Raw genomic sequence first — 13,597 nt, 5'->3', positions numbered from 1 at the left:
AATATAATGCACATACTTAAAATGGACTAAGAATGAAGTAAGGCACAAAAATTTACAAAAATAAAAAATCAACCAAAAAAGGAGGTAAGGCTTTAGTAAGGCTTTTTTTTCAAAAATTTAAAAAAAATAAAAATTGAGTTAAGACCATTATTAGACCCTAAAAAAGACTGCAAATATAATGCACATACTTAAAATGGGTTAAGAATTCGGAAAGGCACAAAAATGCACAAAAATGAAAAATCAGCGAAACTCAGAGGTAAGGCTTTAGTAAGGCTTTTTTTCCCAAAGATTTAAAAGAAAAAAAAAAATTGAGTTAAGACCATAAATAGACCCTAAAAGCTCCTGCAAAATTAATGCACATATTTAAAATTGACTTAGAATGAAGTAAGGCACAAAAAAATACAAAAATAAAAAATCACCCAAAGTCAGAGGTAAGGCTATAACAAGGCATATTTTTCAAAAAAAATAAAAATTGAGATAAGACCGTCATTAGACCCTAAAAAGTACTGCAAATTCAATGCACATACTTAAAATGGATTAAGAATGAAGTAAGGCACAAAAAATTACAAAAATAAAAAATCAACCAAAAAAGAAGGTAAGGCTTTAGTAAGGCTTTTTTTTTCAAAAATTTCAAAAAAAAAAAAAAATTGAGTTAAGACCATCATTAGACCCTAAAAACTACTGCAAATATAATGCACATACTTAAAATGGGTTAAGAATTCGGAAAGGCACAAAAATGCACAAAACTAATTTAAATCAACCAAAAAGAGAGGTAAGGCTTTTTTTTCAAAAATTAAAAAAAAAAAAAAAAAATTGAGTTAAGACCATCATTAGACCCTAAAAACTACTGCAAATATAATGCACATACTTAAAATTGACTAAGAATGAAGTAAGGCACAAAAAATTGCAAAAATAAAAAATCAACCAAAAAATGAGGTAAGGCTTTAGTAAGGCTTTTTTTTTTTCAAAAATCTCAAAAAAAATAAAAATTGAGTTAAGACCATAAATAGACACTAAAAGCTCCTGCAAAATTAATGCACATACTTAAAATGGACTAATAATGAAGAAAGGCACAAAAAATTGCAAAAATAAAAAATCATCCAAAAAAGGAGATAAGGCTTTAGTAAGGCTTTTTTTTTCAAAAATCTAAAAAAAAATAAAAAATGAGTTCAGACCATCATTAGTCCCTAAAAACTACGGCAAATATAATGCACATACTTAAAATGGACTAAGAATGAAGTAAGGCACAAAAAATTACAATAATAAAAAATCAACCAAAAAAGGAGATAAGGCTTTAGTAAGAATTTTTTTTCAAAAAAAAAAAAAAAAAAAAAAAAAAATGGAGTTAAGACCATAAATAGACCCTAAAAGCTCCTGCAAAATTAATGTACATATTTAAAATTGACTTAGAATGAAGTAAGGCACAAAAAAATACAAAAATAAAAAATCACCCAAAGTCAGAGGTAAGGCATATTTTTCAAAAAAAATAAAAATTGAGATAAGACCGTCATTAGACCCTAAAAAGTACTGCAAATTCAATGCACATACTTAAAATGAAAAAAAAATGAAGTAAGGCACAAAAAATTACAATAATAGAAAATCAACCAAAAAAGGAGGTAAGGCTTTAGTAAGGCTTTTTTTTCAAAAATTTAAAAAAAATAAAAATTGAGTTAAGACCATCAATCGACCCTAAAAACTACTGCAAACATAATGCACATACTTAAAATGGACTAAGAATGAAGAAAGGCACAAAAAATTACAAAAATAAAAAAAAAAACCGAAAATGAAGGTAAGGCTTAGTTAGGAATTTAGTAAGGCTTTTTTTTGAAAATTTTCAAAAAAATTTTCAAAAAAAAAAAAAAAAAATGAGTTAAGACCATCATTACACCCTCAAATCTTCTGCAAATATAATGCACATACTTAAAATGGACTAAGAATGAAGTAAGGCACAAAAAAATACAAAAATAAAAAATCACCCAAAGTCAGAGGTAAGGCTATAACAAGGCATATTTTTCAAAAAAAATAAAAATTGAGATAAGACCGTCATTAGACCCTAAAAAGTACTGCAAATTCAATGCACACACTTAAAATGGAAAAAGAATGAAGTAAGGCACAAAAAATTACAAAACTAAAAAAATCAACCTAAAAAGGAGGTAAGGCTTTTTTTTTCAAAAATTTCAAAAAAAATAAAAATTGAGTTAAGACCATCATTAGACCCTAAAAACTATTGCAAATATAATGCACATACTTAAAATGGATTAAGAATGAAGTAAGGCACAAAAAATTACAAAAATAAAAAATCAACCAAAAAAGAAGGTAAGGCTTTAGTAAGGCTTTTTTTTTCAAAAATTTCAAAAAAAAAAAAAAATTGAGTTAAGACCATTATGAGACACTAAAAACGACTGCAAATATAATGCACATACTTAAAATGGGTTAAGAAATCGGAAAGGCACAAAAATGTACAAAAATGAAAAATCAGCGAAACTCAGAGGTAAGGCTTTAGTAAGGCTTTTTTTTCCAAAGATTTAAAAAAAAAATAAAAATTGAGTTAAGACCATAAATAGACCCTAAAAGCGCCTGCAAAATTAATGCACATACTTAAAATGGACTAAGAATGAAATAAGGCACAAAAAATTGCAAAAATAAAAAAAATCAACCAAAAAAGGAGGTAAGGCTTTAGTAAGGCTTTTTTTTTTCGAAAAAATTTCAAAAAAAATAAAAATTGAGTTAAGACCATCATTAGACCCTAAAAACTACTGCAAATATAATGCACATACTTAAAATGGGTTAAGAATTCGGAAAGGCACAAAAATGCACAAAACTAATTTAAATCAACCAAAAAGAGAGGTAAGGCTTTTTTTTCAAAAATTAAAAAAAAAAAAAAAATTGAGTTAAGACCATCATTAGACCCTAAAAACTACTGCAAATATAATGCACATACTTAAAATTGACTAAGAATGAAGTAAGGCACAAAAATTTACAAAAATAAAAAATCAACCAAAAAAGAAGATAAGGCTTTAGTAAGGCTTTTTTTTTTCAAAAATTTCAAAAAAAAAAAAATTTAGTTAAGACCATTATTAGACCCTAAAAACGACTGCAAATATAATGCACATACTTAAAATGGGTTAAGAATTCGGAAAGGCACAAAAATGCACAAAAATGAAAAATCAGCGAAACTCAGAGGTAAGGCTTTAGTAAGGCTTTTTTTTTCCAAAGATTTAAAAAAAAAAAAAAAAATGGAGTTAAGACCACAAATAGACCCTAAAAGCTCCTGCAAAATTAATGTACATATTTAAAATTGACTTAGAATGAAGTAAGGCACAAAAAAATACAAAAATAAAAAATCACCCAAAGTCAGAGGTAAGGCTATAACAAGGCATATTTTTCAAAAAAAATAAAAATTGAGATAAGACCGTCATTAGACCCTAAAAAGTACTGCAAATTCAATGCACATACTTAAAATGGAAAAAAAATGAAGTAAGGCACAAAAAATTACAATAATAGAAAATCAACCAAAAAAGGAGGTAAGGCTTTAGTGAGGCTTTTTTTTTCAAAAATTTAAAAAAAATAAAAATTGAGTTAAGACCATCAATCGACCCATAAAAACTACTGCAAAAATAATGGACATACTTAAAATGGACTAAGAATGAAGAAAGGCACAAAAAATTACAAAAATAAAAAAAAAACCGAAAATGAAGGTAAGGCTTAGTTAGGAATTTAGTAAGGCTTTTTTTTCAAAAGATTTAAAAAAAAAAAAAAATTGAGTTAAGACCATAAATAGACCCTAAAAGCTCCTGCAAAATTAATGCACATACTTAAAATGGACTCAGAATGAAGTAAGGCACAAAAAATTGCAAAAAAAAAAAATCAACCAAAAAAGGAGGTAAGGCTTTAGTAAGGCTTTATTTTTTTGAAAAAATTTCAAAAAAAATAAAAATTGAGTTAAGACCATCATTAGACCCTAAAAACTACTGCAAATATAATGCACATACTTAAAATGGGTTAAGAATTCGGAAAGGCACAAAAATGCACAAAACTAATTTAAATCAACCAAAAAGAGAGGTAAGGCTTTTTTTTCAAAAATTTAAAAAAAAAAAAAAAAATTGAGTTAAGACCATCATTAGACCCTAAAAACTACTGCAAATATAATGCACATACTTAAAATGGACTAAGAATGAAGTAAGGCACAAAAAATTGCAAAAATAAAAAATCAACCAAAAAAGGAGGTAAGGCTTTAGTAAGGCTTTTTTTTTTTCAAAAGTTTCAAAAAAAATAAAAATTGATTTAAGACCATTATTGGACCCTTAAAACGACTGCAAATATAATGCACATATTTAAAATGGGTTAAGAATTCGGAAAGGCACAAAAATGCACAAAAATGAAAAATCAGCGAAACTCAGAGGTAAGGCTTTAGTCAGGCTTTTTTTTTCAAAAATTTCAAAAAAAAAAAAAAAAACTTGAGTTAAGACCATCATTAGACCCTAAAAACTACGGCAAATATAATGCACATACTTAAAATGGACTAAGAATGAAGTAAGGCACAAAAATTACAAAACTAAAAAATCAACCAAAAATGGAGATAAGGCTTTGGTAAGGCTTTTTTTTTTTTCAAAAATTTCAAAAAAAATAAAAAATGAGTTAAGACCATCATTAGACCCTAAAAACTACTGCAAATATAATGCACATACTTAAAATGGACTAAGAATGAAGTAAGGCACAAAAAATTGCAAAACTAAAAAATCAACCAAAAAAGGAGATAAGGCTTTAGTAAGGCTTTTTTTTTCAAAAATTTCAAAAAAAAAAAATAATTGAGTTAAGACCATCATTAGACCCTAAAAACTACGGCAAATATAATGCACATACCTAAAATGGACTAAGAATGAAGTAAGGCACAAAAAATTGCAAAAATAAAAAATCAACCAAAAAAGGAGGTAAGGCTTTAGTAAGGCTTTTTTTTTTTCAAAAGTTTCAAAAAAAATAAAAATTGATTTAAGACCATTATTGGACCGTTAAAACGACTGCAAATATAATGCACATATTTAAAATGGGTTAAGAATTCGGAAAGGCACAAAAATGCACAAAAATGAAAAATCAGCGAAACTCAGAGGTAAGGCTTTAGTAAGGCTTTTTTTTTCAAAAATTTCAAAAAAAAAAAAAAAATTGAGTTAAGACCATCATTAGACCCTAAAAACTACGGCAAATATAATGCACATACTTAAAATGGACTAAGAATGAAGTAAGGCACAAAAAATTACAAAACTAAAAAATCAACCAAAAATGGAGATAAGGCTTTGGTAAGGCTTTTTTTTTTTTCAAAAATTTCAAAAAAAATAAAAAATGAGTTAAGACCATCATTAGACCCTAAAAACTACTGCAAATATAATGCACATACTTAAAATGGACTAAGAATGAAGTAAGGCACAAAAAATTGCAAAACTAAAAAATCAACCAAAAAAGGAGATAAGGCTTTAGTAAGGCTTTTTTTTTCAAAAATTTCAAAAAAAAAAAATAATTGAGTTAAGACCATCATTAGACCCTAAAAACTACGGCAAATATAATGCACATACCTAAAATGGACTAAGAATGAAGTAAGGCACAAAAAATTGCAAAACTAAAAAATCAACCAAAAAAGGAGATAAGGCTTTAGTAAGGCTTTTTTTTTCAAAAATTTCAAAAAAAAAAAATAATTGAGTTAAGACCATCATTAGACCCTAAAAACTACGGCAAATATAATGCACATACCTAAAATGGACTAAGAATGAAGTAAGGCACAAAAAATTGCAAAAATAAAAAATCAACCAAAAAAGGAGGTAAGGCTTTAGTAAGGCTTTTTTTTTTTCAAAAGTTTCAAAAAAAATAAAAATTGATTTAAGACCATTATTGGACCCTTAAAACGACTGCAAATATAATGCACATATTTAAAATTGGTTAAGAATTCGGAAAGGCACAAAAATGCACAAAAATGAAAAATCAGCGAAACTCAGAGGTAAGGCTTTAGTAAGGCTTTTTTTTCAAAAATTTCAAAAAAAAAAAAAAATTGAGTTAAGACCATCATTAGACCCTAAAAACTACGGCAAATATAATGCACATACTTAAAATGGACTAAGAATGAAGTAAGGCACAAAAAATTACAAAACTAAAAAATCAACCAAAAAAGGAGATAAGGCTTTGGTAAGGCTTTTTTTTTTTCAAAAATGTGAAAAAAATAAAAATTGAGTTAAGACCATCATTAGACCCTAAAACTACTAAAAATATAATGCACATACTTAAAATGGACTAAGAATGAAGTAAGGCACAAAAAATTGCAAAAATAAAAAATCAACCAAAAAAGGAGATAAGGCTTTAGTAAGGCTTTTTTTTTTAAAAATTAAAAAAAAAAAAAAAAAATGAGTTAAGACCATCATTAGACCCTAAAAACTACGGCAAATATAATGCACATACCTAAAATGGACTAAGAATGAAGTAAGGCACAAAAAATTGCAAAAATAAAAAATCAACCAAAAAAGGAGGTAAGGCTTTAGTAAGGCTTTTTTTTTTTCAAAAGTTTCAAAAAAAATAAAAATTGAGTTAAGACCATTATTAGACGTTATAAATGACTGCAAATATAATGCACATACTTAAAATGGGTTAAGAATTCGGAAAGGCACAAAAATGCACAAAAATGAAAAATCAGCGAAACTCAGAGGTAAGGCTTTAGTAAGGCTTTTTTTTTTTAATTTTCAAAAAAAATAAAAATTTAGTTAAGACCATCATTAGACCCTAAAAACTACGGCAAATATAATGCACATACTTAAAATGGACTAAGAATGAAGTAAGGCACAAAAAATTACAAAACTAAAAAATCAACCAAAAATGGAGATAACGCTTTGGTAAGGCTTTTTTTTTTTTTCAAAAATTTCAAAAAAAATAAAAAATGAGTTAAGACCATCATTAGACCCTAAAAACTACTGCAAATATAATGCACATATTTAAAATGGACTAAGAATGAAGTAAGGCACAAAAAAATACAAAAATAAAAAATCACCCAAAGTCAGAGGTAAGGCTATAACAAGGCATATTTTTCAAAAAAAATAAAAATTGAGATAAGACCGTCATTAGACCCTAAAAAGTACTGCAAATTCAATGCACACACTTAAAATGGAAAAAGAATGAAGTAAGGCACAAAAAATTACAATAATAGAAAATCAACCAAAAAAGGAGGTAAGGCTTTAGTAAGGCTTTTTTTTTCAAAAATTTAAAAAAAATAAAAATTGAGTTAAGACCATCATTAGACCCTAAAAACTACTGCAAACATAATGCACATACTTAAAATGGACTAAGAATGAAGAAAGGCACAAAAAATTACAAAAATAAAAAAAAACCGAAAATGAAGGTAAGGCTTAGTTAGTAATTTAGTAAGGCTTTTTTTCAAAATTTTCAAAAAAATTTTCAAAAAAAAAAAAAAAAAATGAGTTAAGACCATCATTACACCCTCAAATCTTCTGCAAATATAATGCACATACTTAAAATGGACTAAGAATGAAGTAAGGCACAAAAAAATACAAAAATAAAAAATCACCCAAAGTCAGAGGTAAGGCTATAACAAGGCATATTTTTCAAAAAAAATAAAATTGAGATAAGACTGTCATTAGACCCTAAAAAGTACTGCAAATTCAATGCACACACTTAAAATGGAAAAAGAATGAAGTAAGGCACAAAAAATTACAAAACTAAAAAAATCAACCTAAAAAGGAGGTAAGGCTTTTTTTTTCAAAAATTTCAAAAAAATAAAAATTGAGTTAAGACCATCATTAGACCCTAAAAACTACTGCAAATATAATGCACATACTTAAAATGGATTAAGAATGAAGTAAGGCACAAAAAATTACAAAAAATAAAAAATCAACCAAAAAAGAAGGTAAGGCTTTAGTAAGGCTTTTTTTTTTCAAAAATTTCAAAAAAAAAAAAAAATTGAGTTAAGACCATTATGAGACACTAAAAACGACTGCAAATATAATGCACATACTTAAAATGGGTTAAGAATTCGGAAAGGCACAAAAATGTACAAAAATGAAAAATCAGCGAAACTCAGAGGTAAGGGTTTTTTTCCAAAGATTTAAAAAAAAAATAAAAATTGAGTTAAGACCATAAATAGACCCTAAAAGCGCCTGCAAAATAAATGCACATACTTAAAATGGACTAAGAATGAAATAAGGCACAAAAAATTACAAAAATCAACCAAAAAAGGAGGTAAGGCTTTAGTAAGGCTTTTTTTTTTCGAAAAAATTTCAAAAAAAATAAAAATTGAGTTAAGACCATCATTAGACCCTAAAAACTACTGCAAATATAATGCAAATACTTAAAATGGGTTAAGAATTCGGAAAGGCACAAAAATGCACAAAACTAATTTAAATCAACCAAAAAGAGAGGTAAGGCTTTTTTTTCAAAAATTAAAAAAAAAAAAAAAAATTGAGTTAAGACCATCATTAGACCCTAAAAACTACTGCAAATATAATGCACATACTTAAAATTGACTAAGAATGAAGTAAGGCACAAAAATTTACAAAAATAAAAAATCAACCAAAAAAGAAGATAAGGCTTTAGTAAGGCTTTTTTTTTTCAAAAATTTCAAAAAAAAAAAAAATTTAGTTAAGACCATTATTAGACCCTAAAAACGACTGCAAATATAATGCACATACTTAAAATGGGTTAAGAATTCGGAAAGGCACAAAAATGCACAAAAATGAAAAATCAGCGAAACTCAGAGGTAAGGCTTTAGTAAGGCTTTTTTTTCAAAATTTTCAAAAAAAATAAAAATTGAGTTAAGACCATAAATAGACCCTAAAAGCTCCTGCAAACATAATGCACATACTTAAAATGGACTCAGAATGAAGTAAGGCACAAAAAATTGCAAAAATGAAAAATCAACCAAAAAAGGAGGTAAGGCTTTAGTAAGGCTTTATTTTTTTGAAAAAATTTCAAAAAAAATAAAAATTGAGTTAAGACCATCATTAGACCCTAAAAACTACTGCAAATATAATGCACATACTTAAAATGGGTTAAGAATTCGGAAAGGCACAAAAATGCACAAAACTAATTTAAATCAACCAAAAAGAGAGGTAAGGCTTTTTTTTTCAAAAATTAAAAAAAAAAAAAAAAATTGAGTTAAGACCATCATTAGACCCTAAAAACTACTGCAAATATAATGGACATACTTAAAATGGACTAAGAATAAAGTAAGGCACAAAAAATTGCAAAACTAAAAAATCAACCAAAAAAGGAGATAAGGCTTTAGTAAGGCTTTTTTTTTCAAAAATTTCAAAAAAAAAAAATAATTGAGTTAAGACCATAAATAGACCCTAAAAGCTCCTGCAAATATAATGCACATATTTAAAATGGACTAAGAATGAGGTAAGGCACAAAAAAGTGCAAAAATAAAAAGTCATCCAAAGTCAGAGGTAAGGCTATAACAAGGCATATTTTTCAAAAAAAATAAAAATTGAGATAAGACCGTCATTAGACCCTAAAAAGTACTGCAAATTCAATGCACACACTTAAAATGGAAAAAGAATGAAGTAAGGCACAAAAAATTACAAAACTAAAAAAATCAACTTAAAAAGGAGGTAAGGCTTTAGTAAGGCTTTTTTTTTCAAAAATTTCAAAAAAAATAAAAATTGAGTTAAGACCATCATTAGACCCTAAAAACTACTGCAAATATAATGCACATACTTAAAATGGATTAAGAATGAAGTAAGGCACAAAAAATTACAAAAATAAAAACTCAACCAAAAAAGAAGGTAAGGCTGTAGTAAGGCTTTTTTTTTCAAAAATTTCAAAAAAAAAAAAAAATTGAGTTAAGACCATTATGAGACACTAAAAACGACTGCAAATATAATGCACATACTTAAAATAGGTTAAGAATTCGGAAAGGCACAAAAATGTACAAAAATGAAAAATCAGCGAAACTCAGAGGTAAGGCTTTAGTAAGGCTTTTTTTTCCAAAGATTTAAAAAAAAAATAAAAATTGAGTTAAGACCATAAATAGACCCTAAAAGCTCCTGCAAAATTAATGCACATACTTAAAATGGACTAAGAATGAAATAAGGCACAAAAAATTGCAAAAATAAAAAATCAACCAAAAAAGGAGGTAAGGCTTTTTTTTTTCGAAAAAATTTCAAAAAAAATAAAAATTGAGTTAAGACCATCATTAGACCCTAAAAACTACTGCAAATATAATGCACATACTTAAAATGGACTAAGAATGAAGTAAGGCACAAAAAATTACAAAAATAAAAAATCAGCGAAACTCAGAGGTAAGGCTTTAGTAAGGCTTTTTTTTCCAAAGATTTAAAAAATAAATAAAAATTGAGTTAAGACCATAAATAGACCCTAAAAGCTCCTGCAAAATTAATGCACATACTTAAAATGGACTAAGAATGAAGTAAGGCACAAAAAATTACAAAAATAAAAAATCAACCAAAAAAGAAGATAAGGCTTTAGTAAGGCTTTTTTTTTCCAAAAATTTCAAAAAAAAAAAAATTTAGTTAAGACCATTATTAGACCCTAAAAACGACTGCAAATATAATGCACATACTTAAAATGGGTTAAGAATTCGGAAAGGCACAAAAATGCACAAAAATGAAAAATCAGCGAAACTCAGAGGTAAGGCTTTAGTAAGGCTTTTTTTTCAAAAGATTTAAAAAAAAAAAAAAATTGAGTTAAGACCATAAATAGACCCTAAAAGCTCCTGCAAAATTAATGCACATACTTAAAATGGACTCAGAATGAAGTAAGGCACAAAAAATTGCAAAAATAAAAAATCAACCAAAAAAGGAGGTAAGGCTTTAGTAAGGCTTTATTTTTTTGAAAAAATTTCAAAAAAAATAAAAATTGAGTTAAGACCATCATTAGACCCTAAAAACTACTGCAAATATAATGCACATACTTAAAATGGGTTAAGAATTCGGAAAGGCACAAAAATGCACAAAACTAATTTAAATCAACCAAAAAGAGAGGTAAGGCTTTTTTTCAAAAATTAAAAAAAAAAAAAAAAATTGAGTTAAGACCATCATTAGACCCTAAAAACTACTGCAAATATAATGGACATACTTAAAATGGACTAAGAATGAAGTAAGGCACAAAAAATTGCAAAACTAAAAAATCAACCAAAAAAGGAGATAAGGCTTTAGTAAGGCTTTTTTTTTCAAAAATTTCAAAAAAAATAAAAATTGAGTTAAGACCATCATTAGACCCTAAAAACTACTGCAAATATAATGCACATATTTAAAATGGACTAAGAATGAGGTAAGGCACAAAAAAGTGCAAAAATAAAAAGTCATCCAAAGTCAGAGGTAAGGCTATAACAAGGCATATTTTTCAAAAAAAATAAAAATTGAGATAAGACCGTCATTAGACCCTAAAAAGTACTGCAAATTCAATGCACACACTTAAAATGGAAAAAGAATGAAGTAAGGCACAAAAAATTACAAAACTAAAAAAATCAACTTAAAAAGGAGGTAAGGCTTTAGTAAGGCTTTTTTTTTCAAAAATTTCAAAAAAAATAAAAATTGAGTTAAGACCATCATTAGACCCTAAAAACTACTGCAAATATAATGCACATACTTAAAATGGATTAAGAATGAAGTAAGGCACAAAAAATTACAAAAATAAAAACTCAACCAAAAAAGAAGGTAAGGCTTTAGTAAGGCTTTTTTTTTCAAAAATTTCAAAAAAAAAAAAAAATTGAGTTAAGACCATCATTAGACCCTAAAAACTACTGCAAATATAATGCACATACTTAAAATGGACTAAGAATGAAGTAAGGCACAAACATTTACAAAAATAAAAAATCAACCAAAAAAGAAGGTAATGCTTTAGTAAGGCTTTTTTTTTTCAAAAATTTCAAAAAAAATAAAAATTGAGTTAAGACCATCATTAGACCCTAAAAACTACTGCAAATATAATGCACATATTTAAAATGGACTAAGAATGAGGTAAGGCACAAAAATGCACAAAACTAATTTAAATCAACCAAAAAAGGAGGTAAGGCTTTAGTAAGGCTTTTTTTTTCAAAAATTTAAAAAAAAATAAAAATTGAGTTAAGACCATCATTAGACCCTAAAAACTACTGCAAATATAATGCACATACTTAAAATGGACTAAGAATGAAGAAAGGCACAAAAAATTACAAAAATAAAAAATCAACCAAAAAAGGAGGTAAGGCTTTAGTAAGGCTTTTTTTTCCAAAAATTTCAAAAAAAATAAAAATTGAGTTAAGACCATTATTAGACCCTGAAAACGACTGCAAATATAATGCACATACTTAAAATGGGTTAAGAATTCGGAAAGGCACAAAAATGCACAAAAATGAAAAATCAGCGAAACTCAGAGGTAAGGCTTTAGTAAGGCTTTTTTTCCCAAAGATTTAAAAAATAAAATAAAAATTGAGTTAAGACCATAAATAGACCCTAAAAGCTCCTGCAAAATTAATGCACATACTTAAAATGGACTAACAATGAAGTAAGGCATAAAAATGGGTCTCCCATCCAAGTGTTAACCAGGTTCATCCATGCTTAGCTTCAGAGATCTGATTAGATCTGGCATTGACAGGCAGGTATGGCCGCCTTTGGCTTTTTCCTCCAAAATGTGGGTTTTTTTTCACTTTTTTGTTATTTTCAATGCTTTACAGGATAAATGCCAGTTTATGTCACATAAATTCAAAATGTTTCCATTTTTATGCCTAGCCTTACCTCCAGTTTTTGACATTTGAAATCATTTTGCCCTTTTTTATGGCTTATCTCAAAAAACTATTCCATTTTTATGCCTTACTATCGACTCATCTAAAAAATGAAAAAATAAAAAAAGTATTTTATTGTTATGCCTCATGATAGTCTTGTCTCAGAAAAAAAATATCTAAAATTTTGCAATTTTTATGCCTTACTACCTCTGATGTTTGAAAATCCTAAATATTTACATATAACATCACATTCATCTATAGGAAGTAGCTGCCCTGAAGTGTCAAGGTTAAGTAATAGTAGTTCAGTAACATGACAATGTATGTTTTACATCGCTGCTTATTAGTAGAAAACAGTTGTTCTCTTATTAACATCAGAAAAGCAACATCTGCGGATAAAGCACTCGGAGAAAGGTCAAGCAGCAGGTTTAGCCAAACAACACAGAGAGAAGCACTAATGTATGTAGCTGAGGATGAATTAGTGAAATGAAGTCTCATCCTCATTGTGAGACGACGTTTATCAATCGTTGACATCAGCCCCTCCTCTACGCCTGTCTGTCCAATCTGTGTTGAAATGAGCCATTAAAGCAAAGCTAATTCCTCCGTTAACCCCAGGCAAGTCTTTCCAACACAGAACAGACTCACGGTTCGAGACATGTGGTCAGCACATCTGTCACGGTGTGTGCCGGAGGTTTCATACCAGTAAAGGAAGGCTAATAGTCCACAAAGCTAATTGTACATGTAAAAAAACAAGACTTCTATCCTGTTATTTGAAATAAATGTGAATTAGTCTGGTCTGTTAGGGGAGAAATTGTCTCCAAGCATGAAATTTGGCACACTTATAGTTTTTGACCTGTTGAATTCAAATCTGCCGGGAGCAGGAGC

This window comes from Gouania willdenowi, chromosome 21 (genome assembly GCF_900634775.1).
Source record: "Gouania willdenowi chromosome 21, fGouWil2.1, whole genome shotgun sequence".
Taxonomy (NCBI): domain Eukaryota; kingdom Metazoa; phylum Chordata; class Actinopteri; order Blenniiformes; family Gobiesocidae; genus Gouania; species Gouania willdenowi.
Note: the sequence above shows the minus strand (reverse complement) of the source record.